At 47.8% G+C, this 19,198-nt stretch overlaps 1 non-coding gene across 1 annotated transcript; it reads left to right on the top strand.

The window, feature by feature from the left end:
- Positions 1-3,646: 3,646 nt before the first annotated feature.
- TRNAE-CUC (transfer RNA glutamic acid (anticodon CUC)) lies at positions 3,647-3,719 on the top strand. Its single transcript has one exon. It is a non-coding gene; the product is annotated as a tRNA-Glu (tRNA).
- Positions 3,720-19,198: the final 15,479 nt, after the last annotated feature.

The raw sequence follows: 19,198 nt of genomic DNA, 5'->3' as shown, positions 1-19,198 counted from the left end.
GGGAGTGAGTGTCCCCCTGCGGCCGTTGTTCCTGGCACAACCTCAGGGTAAGGACACCAAAGGCGTCAGGGTGCCGCGTTGTCAGGGGATCAGCCACAGTCCACAGATGACAGACAAGCCAGGATTAAACTTATCCCCACACGTGCACGCCTTCACGGATGAGTAAAAGTTACTCTGGCCTTGTGACATCTTAGACTCTCTATATTCCTGGTTATTTAGATGGGAATGTTGTTGTTCAGTCACTCAGTCGTGTCCAGCTGTCTGTGACCCAGTGAACTACAGCACACCCTGCCCTCCACTACCTCCCAGAGCTTGCTCAAACCCATGCCCATTGAGTCGGCGATGCCATCCAGCCGTCTCATCCTCTGCTGTCCCCTTTTCCTGCCTTCAGTCTTTCCCCGCATCGGGGTCTTTCCCAGTGAGTCGGCTCTTCGAATCAGGTGGCCAAAGCATTGGAGCTTCAGCATCAGTCCTCCCAGGGAGTATACAGGGTCGATTTCCTGTAGGACTGACCGGTGGAACGGAATCGATGCCATCCAAGAATAAAGCTGAGACTCTCCGAGCTTAGACAAAACGTGCAGAGTCAAGTCTGCTGGTGCAGGCAGAGGGGCGCGTGTCCCAGCAGGAAAGCGCTGAGCAGAAACCCAGGGTTTAGATTCTGGACAGGGGACGCAGCGGTCGTGCTGATCATGAGACTGACAACAGCTGCTGTGCATAGAACGAGTCCAGAGGTGTGTGCACAGCGGGTCAAGACTAGCCCTTTCGTTCCCTGGTCTGGAAAACATCTTCGATTTGAAGAAAACATCTTCGACCCACGCTGAAGGGGTCGGGGGTCAGTCCTTGGGCATGGTCCTCTGTCAGCGGTAGTGGCCGCGGCCAGTTGGGTGATCTGGCTGAGCAGTGCCGGGCAGTGGGAGTGTTTCACGTACAGCGTCAGTTCCCTTAGTCCACATTTGCTGACCCTCTGATCTGGATCACTTCACGCTGATCTCAGCTCAAACGTTGCCGTGTTAGAGAGGCTTTTTCCGTCACCGTGTCTCAAGGCCGCACCCCCGGCTCCCCACCCACCATGCCATGTGCTGGCCCAGCGGCTCCTCCACTCCCAGCTGCAGCTGCAGGGACATGGGTCTGTCTTGCCTCCGGCGGGGTGTTCACTCCTCCGTGTTCCCCAGAGGGAAGCAGCACCTCGGGTGCTTCCAGAATAGACACGGTGTGATTGAACAGAGCCAGAGGCTCTGTGTTTTAGTAAAATATGTTTTACGGCCCTGTGTTATAAAGCAGGGGGAAATGAGGACTCTTGTCACTCGTATCCTGCTTCAGAAGGCAGACGATCAGCATCTGTAAGCATTTTTTGTTTTTAAGATTTTTTTGATGTGTCCATTTTTAAAAACTATTTTATTTCTTTATCTTTTGGCCATGCTAGGTCTTTACTGTTGCACACAGGCCTTCCCTAGCTGTGGCCCGCGGGTCTGCTCTGGGTGGCAGTGCCCCGGCTTCTCGTTGCAGAGGCTTCTCTTGTTTTGGCGCGCAGGCTCTAGAGCATTCAGGCTTTAGGAGTTGTCGCACACAGCCTCAGTAATTGTGGCCCATGGGCTCAGTTGCTCCACGGCACGTGGGAGCTTCCCGGACCAGGGATCAAACCCCTGAACTGGCCAGGCAGATTCTTATCCACTGTACCACCAGGAAAGTCTGACGTGAACCGTTTTTAAGGTCTTTATTGAATTTATTACAATATTGTGTCTGTTCTGTGTTTTGGTCTTCTGGCCACCGGGCTTGTGGAAGCTTAGCTCCCAGACCAGGGTTTGAGCTCTCACCCCCTGCAGCAGAAGGGCAGAGTCTTAACCCCTGGACTACCAGGGAAGTCCCTGTAAACATTTTAAATTTTCGTACCCCCGTCTGAAGAGTTCTGACTCTCTAGACCCACCCCACAACCCCTTCGTGTATAAACCGTGCCCGGGATGACTTGTGAAAAACTGAGAACAGGTCTCAGGCCCCATCGGCCACGCGCTTCCCCGGGGTCCCTCGAGCACAGAGCAGGCGTCCAGTGCCCACGGCCTTGCTACCTTCCTCGGTCACGGCCTTGGGCACGGCCACGTGCTGACGCATAGCCACGGCCAGACCATCCGGTCAGCAGCCGTGACCTGTCCCCACCCTTCACGACCCCAGAGAGGGATGTCCTTGGCCTGCCCTGGCCTGAGGGCCTGCAGTCCCCCACCCCACCAGGGCGTGTCTAGTCTCAGCCCTGCAGGCTGGAAAGCCTGGGCCAACAGTGTCGGTGTCAGCTCGGCGGGGCCCCAGAGCTTAGGGGAACATTGGTGATGGAAGGACCCTTAAGAGCCAGTAACTCCTGCTTTAAAAAAAAAAAAAAAAAAAAAATTTGTTTGGCTGAGCCGAGTCTTAGTTGTGGCCTGTGGGATCTAGTTCCCTGACCAACGATCGAACCCTGGATTTGTGAGAGTGGAGTCTTAGCCCCTGGACCGCCAGGGAAGCCCCCATAACACCTGCATGGCCGCTTTCCTCTGTAAAGCTGAGCTGCTCTGGGGCCGGGCTGATTGCAGTCTCCAAGACCCCAGGCCCACTGCACCGTGCGGTTTTGGGCCCTTGCCACTGCTCACAAAGCTCAGTTCACCCACTCCCCTCACATGGGAAGATCAGGCAGGCACTCCCCCAGGCTTCTGTGGGCGAGGCATTCGGTTTCAGCAAGAGCTCGGTAGCAAGCTAATAGCAGCTTTTCACAAGCCATGTTATCTAGTAACTGCATCAAAACCACAAGCCCCAAACCCCAAAAGAGACCTCCTGCTGAAGGCTGCCTCTGCGGAGCCCAGCGGCTCCAATTAGGCAAGACGCTCATGCCTGTTCTGCGCCCAGTATCTAGAGAGGCTGCCCAGGGAATGGGCCCCCAGGATAACCCTGACTGGTCAGCAGTGGCAGCACACTGCAGGGCGTCATGCCCTCTAGCTCCCCGCATGCAGCTCCCAGAGTGTGGAGGGCAAGCTGCTAACTCAGAGTTCACCAACTTCAACGTTCATCTCATCCCAAAACAGCCCCTGAAGTGACGCGCAAAATAAACCCCATGGTATGTTTACCCCCCACCCGCCATGCCTGGCGTTTCCCACCCCCCCTCACCACAGGACCAGGTAAGATGGGCGTTTAGGTACCTGTATCCACAGGCTCGGCGGCGAAGCATCTGCCCACAGTGAAGAAGATATGGATTAGGTTCCTGGATGGGGAAGATCTCCTGGAGGAGGGAATGGCAGCTCACTCCGGGATTCGTGCCTGGAGAATCCCATGGACAGAGGAGCCTGGTGGGCTGCAGTCCACGGGGTCACAAAGAGTCAGACACAGCTTAGTAGTGACTAAACCACGACCACATCCAACAGGGAAATCAAAGTTTGAGGTCCTTCCTCCCAGTGTGTTCAGACAGCCCTCTGGGCCCTCAGTCCCCTCTGGGACAGGAAGTCTTAGCCACTGGACCACCAGGGAGGTCCCTGCAGGCAGGTCACCTGATGCTGGGAGCTTCCGTTTTCTTGTCTGTCTGCTCGGTGAAGCAGAGGTGACCCTTCCCAGGGCTGCTGGGAATGATGGCTGGGATGACGTCACCAATGGAGTGTGCAGCCAGCAAGGACCTGGTGCGTTACTTGGGAGTTCCCTGGTGGCCCAGTGGTTAGGACTCTGCACTCTCATTGCTGAAGGCCCAGGTTCGATTCCTGGTCAGGGAACTAAAGATCCCACCAGCTGTACAGTGTGGCCAAAAAAAAAACAAAATAGCACCTGGCACACTGCTGCCTCTCAATATATGATTTGCCTCCTTATCTGTTTGATGAAATTTCTGTATCTAAACCTCCCCATTTTCCATGAAGTCTCACTGTTCTTGCTATTTCTCTGATTGGAAATTAAATTTCTAATGCACATCTCAAAAAATAATTCCTGCCTGCCCTCGGTCACAGACATTCTCTCCCTCCCCGTTCTAATACAGGCTTCGTGGTGTGAGCTTTCACGTTTAGGTCTGTGTTCCTCTGGTTGCACTGGGCCTCCGTTGCTGACTGGGTCTGCGTGCAGGCTTTGTCTAGTTGCGGCGACCAGGGCTACTCTTCGCTACAGTGCTGGGATTCCCACGGTGGCAGCCTCTCTAGTTGCAGAGCACGGACTCTGGGGCGCGTGGGTTTTAGGAGCTGTGGCACCCGGGTGGTTGCTCCAAGACACGGTTCATCTTCCCAGACCAGGGACTGAATCCCTGTCCCCTGCACTGGCAGGCGGCCTCCTATGCACTGCGCCACCAGGGAGGTCCCAGGTCTGTGTTCCTTTTTCGTACATCATTACGTGTGCTATGGCGTTCCTGGCGAGCTACAGTCCGTGGGCCGCGGCAGAGTCGAGCACAGCTTAGCAACTAAACAGCAGCAATCTCATATGCAGTAGTGTCTATATGTTAATCCCAACCTCCTAATTTGTCCATCCCCTTCCTTCCCCTTCAGGACCATACGTTTGTCGTCCGTGTCTGTAGGCCCGTCTAGCACCATTTGTTGAAGAGAATATTCCCCCTTGCTGACTTGCTTTGGCATCTTTGTCACAAATTAATCATATATGTATGGCCCTATTCCTGGGCTCTCTATTCCATCACAGTCCAAGAGAAATAGAACCCAAGCTATAAACATAAGTAGCAGGTGTAATTTTAAATTTTCTGGTAACCACATATTACAAGGCGGGGGAGGACTTGCCATATTGGACTGCTATATTAATAACTCGTAGTTTAGTCAACCAGTACCCACAGGCACTGTTTTATGAATGAGCACAGGCGACGGGGTGTCATGAAATATGTATCAAGTGAAATAAAACAGGTCCATAGGCTGGAGCCTCAGCTGAAAGCTGAGCCCAGGGGTTGCAACCTTCAGTGGGACGTTACTTGAAGTGCTACCGTGAGCCGCTCAGTGGTGTCCGACTCTTTGTGACCCCATGGACTGCAGCCCACCAGGCTCCTCTGTCCATGGGATTTCCCAGGCAAGGATCCTGGAGTGGGCTGCCACTCCCTTCTCCAGGCAAAACTATGTAATCAGCGCTAAACATTTCCTCCCAGCCTGGCTCAGTAGAGCGAAGAGCAGGATGCTAGATCTGTAATCAATACCATGAGTAATACGGAGTTTATTTAACTCTAAGAGGCAAGAAATTGTTAAAAGACTGAAATAAATCTTAAAATACATGTTAGTTAAAACTAACCTATGATATTCTATGCCAACCTCATGGATTAAGTTTTTAGAAGCAATCAGATGAGACTTAACTGGTTAAAAAAACAAAGATCTAAGGGAGAAGTAACATTAGGAGAACAAAGATTGTGAATAAGCATGGCTTTAGAATTATTGATTAGTTAACAAAAAATAAACAACAGAGACATAACAAACTGCTGGGCTACGCATCACTTTCCTGACTCCCAAACTCCCATAAGAACAGCAGAAAATGTAGTTTTAATGAGAGTAAATACACAATAGTACTAGACGGACTGTAGAAGAGGTTCTTTAATTTTACTGAAGTAGAGTTGATGTGGCTGTTCGGTTGATTCCTACTATACAGGAAGATGAGTCCGTTAGGCATGCAAAGACATTCTTTTTTATATTCTATGGTGGGTTTTTTGAAACATCTTTTTGTGTCTTTATTTGGCTGCCTGAGGTCCCAGTGGCGGCACCCAGGGTATTCTTCGCATCACATGGGTCTTGCGTTGGGGCACACGGACTCTCTACTATCCAGGCTCTGGTGTGCGTGGGCTCAGCTGCTCCATGGGATGTGGGATCTTAGTTCCCAGCCAGGGATCGAACCCCTGCTGCCTGCATTGCAAGGCAGATTCTCAACCACTGGACCTGCGGGGAAGTCTCTCCTTTATGGTTTGTCATAGGATATCGACTCTATTTCCCTGTGCTATACAGCAAGACCTTATTGTTCGCCCTTTCTCTATATGATAGTTCGTATCTACTAACCCCAACCTCCCTGTCCTTTCCTCTCCAACTAGAAGATTTTTTGAAGGTTGGAAAGCACCCAGAACATGATCTATGGAGGGAGAAAAGCCAGCAAAAGCAATAGCCCAAAAGCAACAGGGAAGCTGGGGACATTGCTGAAGGATGTTCCGAGCCCACAGGACAGCTGGGACGAGAGCCCACGGCGCCTGGCTCCACCCGCTGACTTCTCCCTCACAGTCCCTCTCTCTCTGCCAAATGTTTGCCTAAGGAAGTTAGGATTTTAAAAGTGATCTCAAGTTACAGTACTTTGGCCACCTGATGCGGAGAGCTGACTCACTGGACAAGACCCTGATGCTGGCAAAGACTGAGGGCAGGAGGAGAAGGGGGCCACAGAAGGTGAGATGGTTGGACGGCCTCATCCACTCGGTGGACATGAGTCTGAGCAAACTCCGAGAGACAGTGAAGGAAGGGAAGCCTGGTGCGCTACAGTCCACAGGACTGCAGAGTCCGACACAACTGAGCGACTGAACAAGTCACGAACCTTCCAGCGCACAGGTATCTCAACTCGGCACTCTGCGATGACGCAGAGGGGTTGGGATTGGGAGCTGGGGAGCATGGGAGGGGAGGTCCAAGGGGGTGCTGACTGTGCACAAGGGAGACTAGCCCAACACTGTAAAGCAGTTACACCCCAGTAAAGAAAAACTTTAAATAAAACCAAGATCAGAAGAAAAAAGAGAAAAATTCCCCCATTAAAAAGCATCGCACAAACAAGGTCCTACTGTATAGCGCAAAGAAGTATAATAAAACATAATGGACAAGAAAATAACAATAAACGATAAAAAATAAAAGTACAATGGAAAAAAAGCATCCCAGTTCATTACCACAAATAACGTTTCTTTTACATTTTTCTATATTCAAGTATATTTTACATATGCTTATTTCTAAGAGACGTAGGCCTACAAAGTTTTTGTCCTGTTCTTCATTTAACCTTATATAACATATTTGCTATCTTGGCACTGAATGTTCACAGCTTTTGTTTTCAACATCTACATAATATACGTTGATTATGATCTATTTTCTTTTTTCCTTCTTTTTGACCATTTGGGCTGTTTCCAATTTGTGCTATTATAAATAATGCTGTAATTGACATCTTTATTTCCTTGGCTGAATTTAAATCTGTTTCATGAAATAAAAGCAGCTGAATTGACTTCTGCTTCATTCCTTTTTGAACAGAAATGGAGTGTCCCGGTTTTGTAACAAGGAACAGTCTAAATTTAGGGTTACAGATCAGGCTGTATGACAAGTCACAGTCGCGGTGGCAGAGTTCCTAAAGTGTTTCAGCATCTATTCAGCTTGCTTGTTCCTCTTTTGGGACTGCAGTGAGTCTGTGTTGCTCTGGTTTACAAAGAATCTCAAGATGGATAACTTTACCCTTGACGGGGCTAATTCTGTCTTCAGCGGTATGACTTCCAGATGCGCTGCTTCCTGCAGTTCTTTCTGCACGTGACCAAGGTCAAGGTCAACTGTGAATGCATAATTCTCAAGTCATTTAAAATACTGGGTAACACTGACAGGGTTTTTGTATTTTCACAAAGTATTTTGTTGCTCCAGAAAAGTAGTGTGCAGTGATAATATGGCAGAAATGGGGTGCCTGATTTTTTATTTTAATAATTCACGGTCTTAGAAATTTTGAATATGACACTGAAAATTTTAAACTCAACAAATGAGTAGGAGATTGATAGAACTAAAAACAGATTATTTCCTGACTTCCCTGGAGGTCCAGTGGTGAAACACCATGCTTCCACTGCGGGGGGACTCAGGTTCAATCCCTGGTCAGGAAACTAAGATCCCACATGCCCTTCGAGGCCAAAAAAAAAGGAAAAAAAGCTAAAAATGGATTATTTCCTGAATAATTGAACCATTTTAAAGGCATCTAACATGAGTTTCATAAGTAGAGAATGAAAGAAAGGAGGAGAGGAAAAAAATTAATAATGAAATTCAGTTCAGTTCAGTTCAGTGTCCAGCTCTTTTTGACCCCATGAATTGCAGCATGCCAGGCCTCCCTGTCCATCACCAACTCCCAGAGTTCACACAAACTCTCATCCATCGAGTCAGTGATGCCATCCAGCCATAGCATCCTCTGTCGTCCCCTTCTCCTCCTATCCCCAATCCCTTCCAGCATCAGACTCTTTTCCAATGAGTCAACTCTTCACATGAGGTGGCCAAAGTACTGGAGTTTCAGCTTCAGCATCAGTCCCTCCAAAGAACACCCAGGGCTGATCTCCTTTAGAATGGACTGGTTGGATCTCCTTGCAGTGCAAGGGACTCTCAAGAGTCTTCTCCAACACCACAGTTCAAAAGCATCAATTCTTTGGCGCTCAGCCTTCTTCACAGTCCAACTCTCACATCCATACATGACCACTGGAAAAACCATAGCCTTGACTAGACAGACCTTTGTTGACCCTTGTTGACCTCTGCTTTTCAATATGCTATCTAAGTTGGTCATAGCTTTTCTTCCAAGGAGTAAGCGTCTTTTAATTTCATGGCTGCAATCACCATCTGCAGTGATTTTGGAGCCCCAAAAATAAAGTCTGACACTGTTTCCACTGTGTCCCCATCTATTTGCCATGAAGTGATGGGACCAGATGCCATGATCTTCGTTTTCTGAATGCTGAGCTTTCAGCCAAAATTTTCACTCTCCTCTTTCACTTTCATCAAGAGGCTTTTAGTTCCTCTTCACTTTCTGCCATAAGGGTGGTGTTATCTGCATATCTGAGGTTATAAAATTATCCAGAGTTAAAAGACACAACTATTGGAGTTGAATAGGTTTGCCGTAAGTTGATCAGAATGCATGAAACAGAGAAGCAAAACCATGGAGTGGAGAGAAAGTCCTGAAAGCTTACAAAGCAGGCAGGAGAAGAGGAGAAAGCAGACAGCCTACAAAGGAGCGGGAATAAAATCAGGCTCTGCCCGCTCATGGGCAACAGTGGAGGCAACAAGACAAAGGAGCAGCAGCCTGCATAGTCTGAGGATAAAACAACCCTGAACCCAGCGTTTCAGACACAGTCCAAAAGCAGGACCTCCGCGTGAGATCAAAATCAAGACACTTCAAACACACTAGAGCTGAAAGCATTGACCATCCGTAAATCTCTTCTCAGCAAATTTGTTAAGGATTTGCTCCACTAAAACAAGAATAATGAATTTGAGGAGGCAGCACAAGACGCAAGTAACTATATGAGAAAAAATAAAATCACTCCAGGAGTCATCTCAAGAGCTCCACAGGCAGACAACTGAGAGCAGAGGGGATGAAAATTATGTCTGACAATTCAGGAGGCATAACAGTCTTAAATGTGTCATTGAGAACTTTAAGCTGAAAACATACCAAAAGAATCCCACTTGGGAAAGGTGTGTTAGTAAGAAGAGGAGAGGAGGCTGGTAGGAAATACGAGGAGTAGAATTATGTGAAAGGTCTCGTCCTGCTGAAGAGGAAATAAAAAATCTGATTAACTCTGGACATGTTTTAAATTTAAAACCAGTTATTGGAAAAGTAGAATTATATGTATAACTTCTTAATTTCAAACCACTGGAGGAAAAATAATAGAATGTGATATGGTCAATCTTCAAAAGATAGGAAATAAAACATAAAATAAGATGGGGAGAATGTATTAATATTAAAACCTATTGGTAATAGCAACAAGTAAAAACCTGTTAAGTTCTGCTGTTAAGAAGAAAACCTGTTTAGAACGTATCAGATAGTAGCCAGCTACATGTATTTAAAACAAATGACTTGAGACAAATAACACAGACAGTTTGCAATTAAAGAGATAACAAAAAGATGGCTTCTAGTTAACGTTAAGAAGACAGGTCATTACTATGCATTTTAAGCTATATGTGGAGTAAGATGGAAATTTTACTTTAAGTAAGTCAATTCATAACATAATTTTAACAATAAGCTAATTCATAACATAACTTTAAAATCTGCTCGTTAGTCCAAAATTAAAAAGGAAGACCACAATTCAGTGAGACCAAAAATTACCCACCATCTCAAGAACTTAAAAAAAGTAAGCTGCAAAATAAAATAAGACAAGAAGGCAATATTAAAGAAAAGAAATTAATTTTTAAAAAATATACAACAGGGAGGATGAAAAAGCCAAAAGTCCTATCTTTGAAAAGATAAAACCAGTAGAGTAAGATCAGTGGTTCTCTGGCAAGAAAAAGAGAATGAATAAATAAAAATTAAGGGTGACATGGACCAACAGACAGGTTCCAAATAGGAAAAGGAGTACGTCAAGGCTGTATATTGTCACCCTGCTTATTTAACTTTTATGCAGAGGACATCATGAGAAACGCTGGGCTGGAAGAAGCACAAGCTGGAATCAAGATTGTCGGGAGAAATATCAATAACACCTCAGATATGCAGATGACACCACCCTTATGGCAGAAAGTGAAGAGGAACTGAAGAGCCTCTTGATGAAAGTGAAAGAGGAGAGTGAAACACTTGGCTTAAAGCTCAACATTCAAAAAACAAAGATCATGGCATCGGGTCCCATCACTTCATGGCAAATAGATGGGGACACAGTGGAAACAGTGTCAGACTTTATTTTGGGGGGCTCCAAAATCACTGCAGATGGTGATTGCAGCCATGAAATTAAAAGACGCTTACTCCTTGGAAGAAAAGTTATGACCAACCTAGATAGCATATTGAAAAGCAGAGACATTACTTTGTCAACAAAGTTCTGTCTAGTCAAGGCTATGGTTTTTCCAGTGGTCATGTATGGATGTGAGAGTTGGACTGTGAAGAAGGCTGAGCGCCAAAGAATTGATGCTTTTGAACTGTGGTGTTGGAGAAGACTCTTGAGAGTCCCTTGCACTGCAAGGAGATCCAACCAGTCCATTCTAAAGGAGATCAGCCCTGGGTGTTCTTTGGAAGGACTGATGCTGAAGCTGAAACTCCAGTACTTTGGCCACCTCATGCGAAGAGTTGACTCATTGGGAAAGAGTCTGATGCTGGGAGGGATTGGGGGCAGGAGGAGAAGGGGACGACAGAGGATGAGATGGCTGGGTGGCATCACCGACTTGATGGACGTGAGTCTGAGTGAACTCCGGGAGTTGGTGATGGACAGGGAGGCCTGGCGTGCTGCGATTCATGGGGTCGCAAAGAGTCGGACACGACTGAGCGACTGAACTGAACTGAACTGAACTGAAGGGTGAATAAGATAATGTTTCTACAGATATTTAGACAGTAAAAATAAGAGCGAATTTGCTAATGGGAGCAAAGTTATACACTTGAGAATTCAGGTGACATTGACAAATAGGTAGAACATCACCACACCTCACCAAAACTGACACAAGAAGAAACAGGAAATTGGCATAGTTTTATAATTATTAAATGCAGGCTTCCAGCCCAGCACAGTCCAACCCGGAAGGGAGACTCAGTGCTAAAAGAGGCTTGGGGTTTTGATATCTCAAGTCAGACATGCTGATTTGAGATTGTTTTTTTGCTTCTAAACTGACCTGGGAATGCCTGTCCTGTAAGAATGAATCCAAAATTCGCGGGCTAGCCAAATTTTTACTGGGAGGCAGAGGAAAGTTACTAAAACAACAAAAATTTTTTAAAGATGTGTTTTGATTTTTGTCCGGAATCAGTGTTTTACTCATCACCATGGGTATAGATAGCCCCTGCTGAATTCAAGATTTAAAAAATATTTTCCAGAGTTATTGACATATAATTGACATATCGCCGTGCATACATTTGATGTAATTTTTACTTGTTTGCCTGTGCTGGGTCGTCTTTGCTGCGTGCTCTCTGCTCTAGTTGCAGAGGGTGGGGGCTCCTCTCTAGTTGCGCCGCGCCGGCTTCTCGCTGCAGCGGCTTGCTTTGTTGCCAGGCACCGGCTCTGGGCGCTCGGGCTTCCGTAATTGCGGCTGCCCCCGGGCTCTGGAGCGCAGGCTCCGTAGTTGCGGCTCCCGGGCTTCGTCGCCCCTCAGCGTGTGGGTTCTTCCCAGACCAGGGCTAGACCGCGTGTCTTCTGCATGGGCGTTCATGCTTCGTCGCTCGGTCCTGTCCAGCCCTTCTCGACCCTTTGGACCCTAGCCCGCCAGGCTGCTCTGTCCATGAGATTTTTCAGGCAAGAGTACTGGAGCAAGTTGCCGTTTCCTCACCCAGGGGATCTTCCCAGCCTGAGGACTGAGCCCATGTCTCTTGCGTCTCCTGTACTGACAGGCGGATTCTTTGCCGCTGCGCTAGCTGGGGAGCCCAGTTTCGATGCCGGTACCCTACTGTGTGACTGCTGTAGACTTACTGCAAAGTTTTAAATCAGTACGTGTGATTGATGCTCGGAATTTCGCGGCAGTCTAGTAGTTAGGACTCTGCACTTTAGCTGCTGGAGTTCTGGGTCCAGCCCCTGCTTAGGGAATTAAGATCCTGAAAGTCTCAAGGTGTGGTCAAAAAAAAAAAAAAACCACCCAACTGCGCTGCCTCCAGCTTTGTTCTTTTTTCTCAAGATTGTTTCAGCTGTTAGGGATCTTTGGTGGTTCCACTTGAATTTTAGTGGGGTTTTTTTTTTTTCTTTTTCTGGAGCCTAGTTGGAGGGCACTTTCAGAATCTACAGCCTGACTGACTTTGGAGGACTTACCTCCAGGGGTTCCCAGACCACAGCCCTCCAGGGGTTCCCAGACCACAGCCAACAGGGGCTGGAGCCAGTTCACCGGCCGCTTCAGGGCCCAGAGCCAGGACCCGGTCTATACGCCTGACACCTGAGCCATGGGCGGGCCTGACTCTGGGTCTGGCTCCAGCTCTCTTGGTGTATGGTGCCATGCCAGGACCAAGCCGTATGGGGCTGAGGCTGAGTTCTCAGGGGTACAGAGCTGCTTCTGGCTCCCTAGCTGGGACCACGGTCAGCAGCTCCATTGCCAGGTACGAGCTTTCCCTCTCAAAATCCTCTCCTCCATCTAGGACTGCACTGAGCTTTTACAGCCTCATGCCTGGATCCCAGAGCTCCTACAGGAGCACTTTTGTAGGTGGCAAAAAAAGAGGATGTGTTAGTCGCTCAGTCGTGTTGGACTCTGTGACCCCACAGACTGTGGTCCGCCAGGCTCCTCTGTCCATGGGATTCTCCAGGCAAGAATACTGAGTGGGTTCCCATTTCTTTCTCCAGGGTGTCTTCCTGACCCAGGGGTCAAACCCAGGTCTCCTACACTGGCAAGCAGATTCTTTACACCGAGCCACCAGGAAAGTCAGCCAAGTCTTGACTTTTTCCCCAAAATCAGAAACCTGAATTCTTATTTTTCCTGTTTCTGTACATTGCCAACAAAATACAGAAAATTTTTCAAGACTTCCCTGGCACTCCAGTGATGAAGACTTTGCTCTCCAATGCAGGACGTGCAGATTCGATCCCTGGTTGCCTCTGGGCCAAAAAAAAAAAAGGAAACAGAAGCAGTATTCTAATAAACTCAATAAAGATTTTTTTAAAATGATCCACAATCAAAAGAAAATCATATTTTTAAAAAAAGTCTTTTAAACCTACAATGAACCAAGTAAAACTAATGTGTGCCCCTGATTCTGAACAGGCGTGAAACCTCTGATTCATGGTGAGGTCTAATCAGTGATAAATCACAGGGCAGTTAGATTTCCAGGCCAGAACTTTGGATCCAGCAGAGAAGGGGAGGTGGGGCTGGAAACGTGAGAGGCACAGTCATCTCTTTGCCATGGAAACCCCACGGGAGAAGGTTGGGTTTTTTTTTTTTTCCTGTATTAAGAAATCAATGGGAGTTTAATAATAATCCTCCACATTTGTAGAGCACTTCAGACTCGAGTGCTTGCTCATCCCTAATCTCATCTGATCCCTGTAACGGCCCAGGAGCTCGTCGAGAACACCCGCCACCCTCTGACCCGATGAAAGGGAGGTAAGCCCTCACACGGGCGCACTCAGAGAAAGAGGAGACACAGAAAGGAGACAGGAGGACCCAGATCTCAGCGGAAAGGCTCAGGATTAAGTTCGTTCTCCCTGACTTTTCGTCTGCATCCTTTTATCGTCCGTCTGTCTGACACACGGTCCTTGTCCGAGGTTGCAGGAGGTGGATGGAGTGTGTTCATACAGGGCAGGGGGGCTCGGCAGGGGTGGGGTCAGGACTCTGAGCACCGACAGAGAACACATCTGGCCAGATTTGTAAGGAAGACGCCACCGGCTGGCCGAGGACCGTGGCCACGCCATTTGCCACCATCTCTCCCCACGCCTCTGAACCGCCCTGCTTCTTTATTCCACATCCCGTAAACCCCCCAGCCCCTTGCCATGGGGAAGGGAGGCTGGACATTTGTTTTCCATCTCCTCGCTTGGCTGCCTTGCCAATAACCCCGCTCTGTGCTGCGGACCTGGGTGTCTCAGCGGTTTGACCTGCTGTGAACAAATCCGGTTCGGTGGCACTGACACCTGCTTCAGCATGGACGGACCTTGAGGACACTCTGCTAAGTGAACTGTCAGTCACGAGAAGGCAAATCCGTGTGATTCTGTTCCAGGATAGAGTCTTCTAAAGAAGAAGGCTGGTGCCGGCTGCACAGGACCATGAACGCGCTTAACTCCACTGACCCTATGCTTAGAATTGGTTAAGATGTGTTTTACCCCAACTGTTAAAGTTTTTAAGTGGGGTGAAGTCACGGAGTGGATGCAAGCCCTCTGGCCTCAGCCTCGCTCTGCTCCCGCTTTGGGCTTTGCAATTTGACCCGAATTCCTAACCCACTGGTGATACTCTGCCGGTCTACACTGGGGAGGTCTGCCAATTCTGCTTCCCCTCCCTGGGGTTCTTTCCCTGCTGTATCCCGTCTTTTGACCGAACCCACTCAAATGCCATGAGATGGTTGGATGGCATCATCGACTCGCTGGACGTGAGTTTGAGCAAACTCTGGGAGGTGGTGGAGGACAGGGAAGCCCGGCGTGCTGCAGTCCGTGGGGTGGCAATGAGTCAGACACGAGTTATCAACTGAACAATGACATCAGCTGCCTGAGTCCTCCCCCATCCCACTACCCACCGCCTGCTCCAAGGGTTGCAGGTGTCTCTCTGGGCCCCCCTTCATCGAGCCTGGATCTCTACAGCCGCCCTCTTCCATAATGTGTTGGCCGTGTGTTTGCCTGTCTACACGTGTCTCCCCAGTAGACGTGGGCTGTGTGGGGCAGGGTGCCGGAAGGTATGAGGATAACTGAGCCACTGGGGGCTGTGAGTGAAGACTCAACCATTCGGAGATAGAATGTCATTAAAATGGGATTATAGGGACTTCCCTGCAGGCCCACTGGTGGGAACTCTACCACAAGGGGCACAGATCGGTGGGAGCTCTGCACTTCCACTGCAGGGGTGCAGGCTCGATCCCTGGCCGGTGAACTAAGATCCCACGTGCCGCCAACACAACAGAAAATAACTTTTAATGTGATTACGGTGGGTGTAAACACACACACCTTGCGACTTGGTGGAGAATCTCCTTCCTCCATCATAAACAGAGCAGAGGGTCTTAGGCTGGTGTCCCTGCAATTTGGGGGCATCCTTTGGGGCCATCAGGGGCTCAGGAGGGCTCCACGGAAAGATGATGAATGGGTTCCTGGCCGGGCCCAGGCCTAAGATTCCTAGTAAACTGTCCAGGGGGGCAGGAACGCATTCTTAAGCAGAAGTTCCTGTGTATACACGAGGCCTGGGAAACAGGTGGGGGCAGGGGGAGAATAGCTGAGAGACGTTCAGAGGGCATCCCTGGACACTGCTGTGCACCTCACCTGACCCAACCCTTAGACGGGCTCGGACCAGATTCCCAAGAAGAGGAGGCTCTGTAGTGAGCAGCTACAGAAATACATTTTTTTTTTAAGTGATATCTCCACTTTGGCCATCTGATGCGAAGAGCTGACTCATTGGAAAAGACTCATTGGAAAATCTTTCCTGGGAAAGATTGAAGGCGGGAGAAGAAGGGGACAACAGAGGATGAGATGGTTGGATGGCATCACCACCTCAATGGACGTGAGTTTGAGCAAGCTCCGGCAGTTGGTAATGGACAGGGAAGCCTGGCGTGCTGCAGTCCATGGGGTCACGAAGAGTCGGACACAACTGAGCGATGGAACTGATCTCCAGGAATATTTAAAAGCCCGTTGAAAAGATACGCATATAGACAGAAAGAAGACATGAATTCAGAAATAGGCTCCCATGTGCATAGTCTGTTATTTCACTGCAAAGGTGCCCGAGGGAGAGACTGCCTTTTCAATGATTGGTGCCGGAACAACTGAACATCCATACAGGGAAAAAATGTTAATCCTTGCCTCACACTGTATGCAAACTTTAACCCAAAATGGATCAGAGACTTAAATGTAAGAGTGAGATCCTAGAAACAGCCAAAGAAAAACACTCTTCAGTGTGCGTCTGACTTTGGATGTAACAGCAAAATCACAATCCTTTTTTAAAACAAAAAGGTGGTAAGTTAGGCTTCATCAAAATTAAAAACTTTTGCACTTTGAAAGACACCATTAAGAAGAAAAAAGAGGCAAGCCACAGACTAAGAGGAGAGATTTGCAAATCAAACATCTAGTAACTTGTATCTAGACTGTATAAGGACCTGCTATAACCCAACTGAAGATAAATAAAAGAGTTGACTAGACATTTTGCCCAAAAACCATACAAATAGAATGTCTTCCTGTATTTAAATATGTATTTGCACGCCCTCTCAATCAAGAAACCGTTGACATGCACTTTTTTTTTTTTTTTTTTTTGCTTCCAGGAAAACCTTTCACCTGGTGCCTGCTTCATCCTGGAACAGCTAAGACGCTGTTAATTCTCTGGTAGCAGCAGTTTCCTTGACCGTCCCCTATAAGACTCACAGCCACAAACGGTAAGAATCGCATCCACCTGGTGACATGGGGGGTCCGTGAGATGAAGCTGGAGGAGCCAGGTGGACCGTAGGCTGATGTAAGCAGTGACGTGTCTGTCAGTGTTTAACGCCTGCTCTCCAGGGGGAGCAGGGGCAATCCTGAGTCGTCACGTTCGCCACTTTCTATGGTGTAAATACTCCCATCCTGGCTCACTTCAAGCTAACGTCGTGACATCACCGAACCCAGAGTTGGGAAAAGATGCGTGTGATCAACTCTCCTGAGTAACCCAAACCCGCTCGGGCAACGAGATGCCGCTTCACACGTCTCATGAGCAGAGCACTAAGCCAGACGACACCGAGGGTTTAAAATGAAGACGCGTTAAGTGCTGGTGGGCGTGGAAACTGGTTCAGCCCCTGTGGAGGGCAGGGCGGTATTACTTGGTGGGATGCTTGTAGTCGGCAATCCAAAAATGTGTGCGGTTTTCTACCTGGAGATGTGTAAGCAGAGCTTCTTGCACCGTTGTTGGGAAGAGCCAGAAAGTGGAAGCAACGTTAATGTCCATCAGTCGGAAAACGTATAAATAAATCATGAAACAGTCACGGAGCGGGAGAATGCACTACAGCTTTCTTAAAACTAATACGCTAATACATGTATAGGATGGCTGTATCTTGGAAAGCATAATGTGGAAGGAAAAAATCCAGCTTTAGGCTGTTATGTGATGCATAGCAGAGAACTTCTGTAAGTTTTAAATGCATAAAATGCTACCCAGTGATACGATACAGAGATATATATTCATTGAAACATGACGAAAAATCATTTTAAATAGAGTAGACACATACATCTGAAATTTATGACAATACTGCTCCTGGGGGGAGAGACAGGAGCTTGAAGCTGGGGATGGATGTAAAGGGTACTTCATCTTATTACATTATTCTAGCTCCTTTAAATATTAAAAAATAGTGATCTGAAATAAAAATGACAACATTTTAATGGTTTACATTCTGTATTCTGACAAATAGGACATTGTACTGGTTACATTTTTCTTTATGTTTCTTGATATTTCAAAAAGTCCTTCAACGCATCAGGGCACAATCTCTTTATGACATGAGATTAACTCCATCCCTGTTCACTGGCAAGTCTCACGCACCAAGCACTCAGGCAGAGAGCGTGACCAGGTGGGTCCTTTCCTCTCACGTGATGTGCCCCTTCTCCAGGAAGCCCCTCGTGACGTCCTCCTCTGAGCTCCTGGAGGCATTTCATGAATGCAGCTTTGGCGACACTTGCCACACTGATTGTTCAGTAATTTAATGTTTCCAGCTGGAGCTGGGGTCATCCCAAAGGTCCTCTTCACATGTCTGGGTTGGAAAGACTCAAACAGCTGGGAACTGGAGTACCTGGGGTTTCTGAGACTCTTCTGTCTTTCTAGACAGATCCACAGATGATGAAGATAGACCGGCAGATGCAGATGGGTGATGGCTAATTGGTAGATAGAATGGAGATAGGGATAGGCGGATGAATGATGGATAAAGATGGATGACAAGTGAAAGACAGAGAGATGACCATTCCAGTATTTGCCTGGGAAATCCCATGGGCAGAGTAGCCTGGTGGGCTGCTCCATGGGGTCGCAGGAGAGTTGGGCACAGCTGAGTGACTAAATAGACAGACCGGCAGGCAGACAGGTGTAAAATGTGGAGATAGAGGTACTGTGGGATGTTATGAATGTGTCATCTCTTGCTCTAGAACCACTTGCTACATGCTCAGGAATTCTGTGAGCTTGTCGCCAAACCATCAGTAACTTGAAATTGACGGTGATGAGAGTATTCCCATCACAGAAATAAGCTGTACGTCAGGTCTGTTTTTGAGAGAGAGCGAGCTTATCTGCATCACTGGGTGTGGATAAAGAAATATCTGTTTTCTCCATTCTGTGTAAATGTATCCAGTTCTCCTAGCTTTGTCCACTGAGCCAAGATGAAAAGGTGAAGGGAGGTAAAACCTCCTCCCACTGCCTTTTAGGGAACAGTCACCATGTCTGCTGAGGGTGGTCACCTCACCCCCGTGCTCACCGAACCTCAAGCAGCTCCAGAAGGGAGCAGCCGCCTCTGCAGTCAGCTGAGGCCTCGCCACAAAATCACCCCCTGATATCCGTTCCGAGTGAGAGGAATAGAGAGGAAGCAATGGTTATTTACACTTCTATTGAAAAGTCTTCACTTAAAACTGAAGGAAGCAAACTCCACAATTGGCGAGGAGGTTAAAAAAACAAGAGACACTGAGCAAAAATAGTTTCCCCTCTGTTGATCTAAATCCCCCACGCCTTCTTTCAAAAGGACATCTTAAATCCAAAATTGGAATCAAGGACTTTGCTTTTTTGGTAACTGTATTGGAATATAGTTGATTGACAATGCCGTGTTAGTTTCCGGTGTG

This window comes from Ovis aries, chromosome 24 (genome assembly GCF_016772045.2).
Source record: "Ovis aries strain OAR_USU_Benz2616 breed Rambouillet chromosome 24, ARS-UI_Ramb_v3.0, whole genome shotgun sequence".
NCBI classification, from domain to species: Eukaryota; Metazoa; Chordata; class Mammalia; order Artiodactyla; family Bovidae; genus Ovis; species Ovis aries.
The sequence above is the reverse complement of the archived record's forward strand: the minus strand, read 5'-3'. Positions and strand labels throughout refer to the sequence as shown.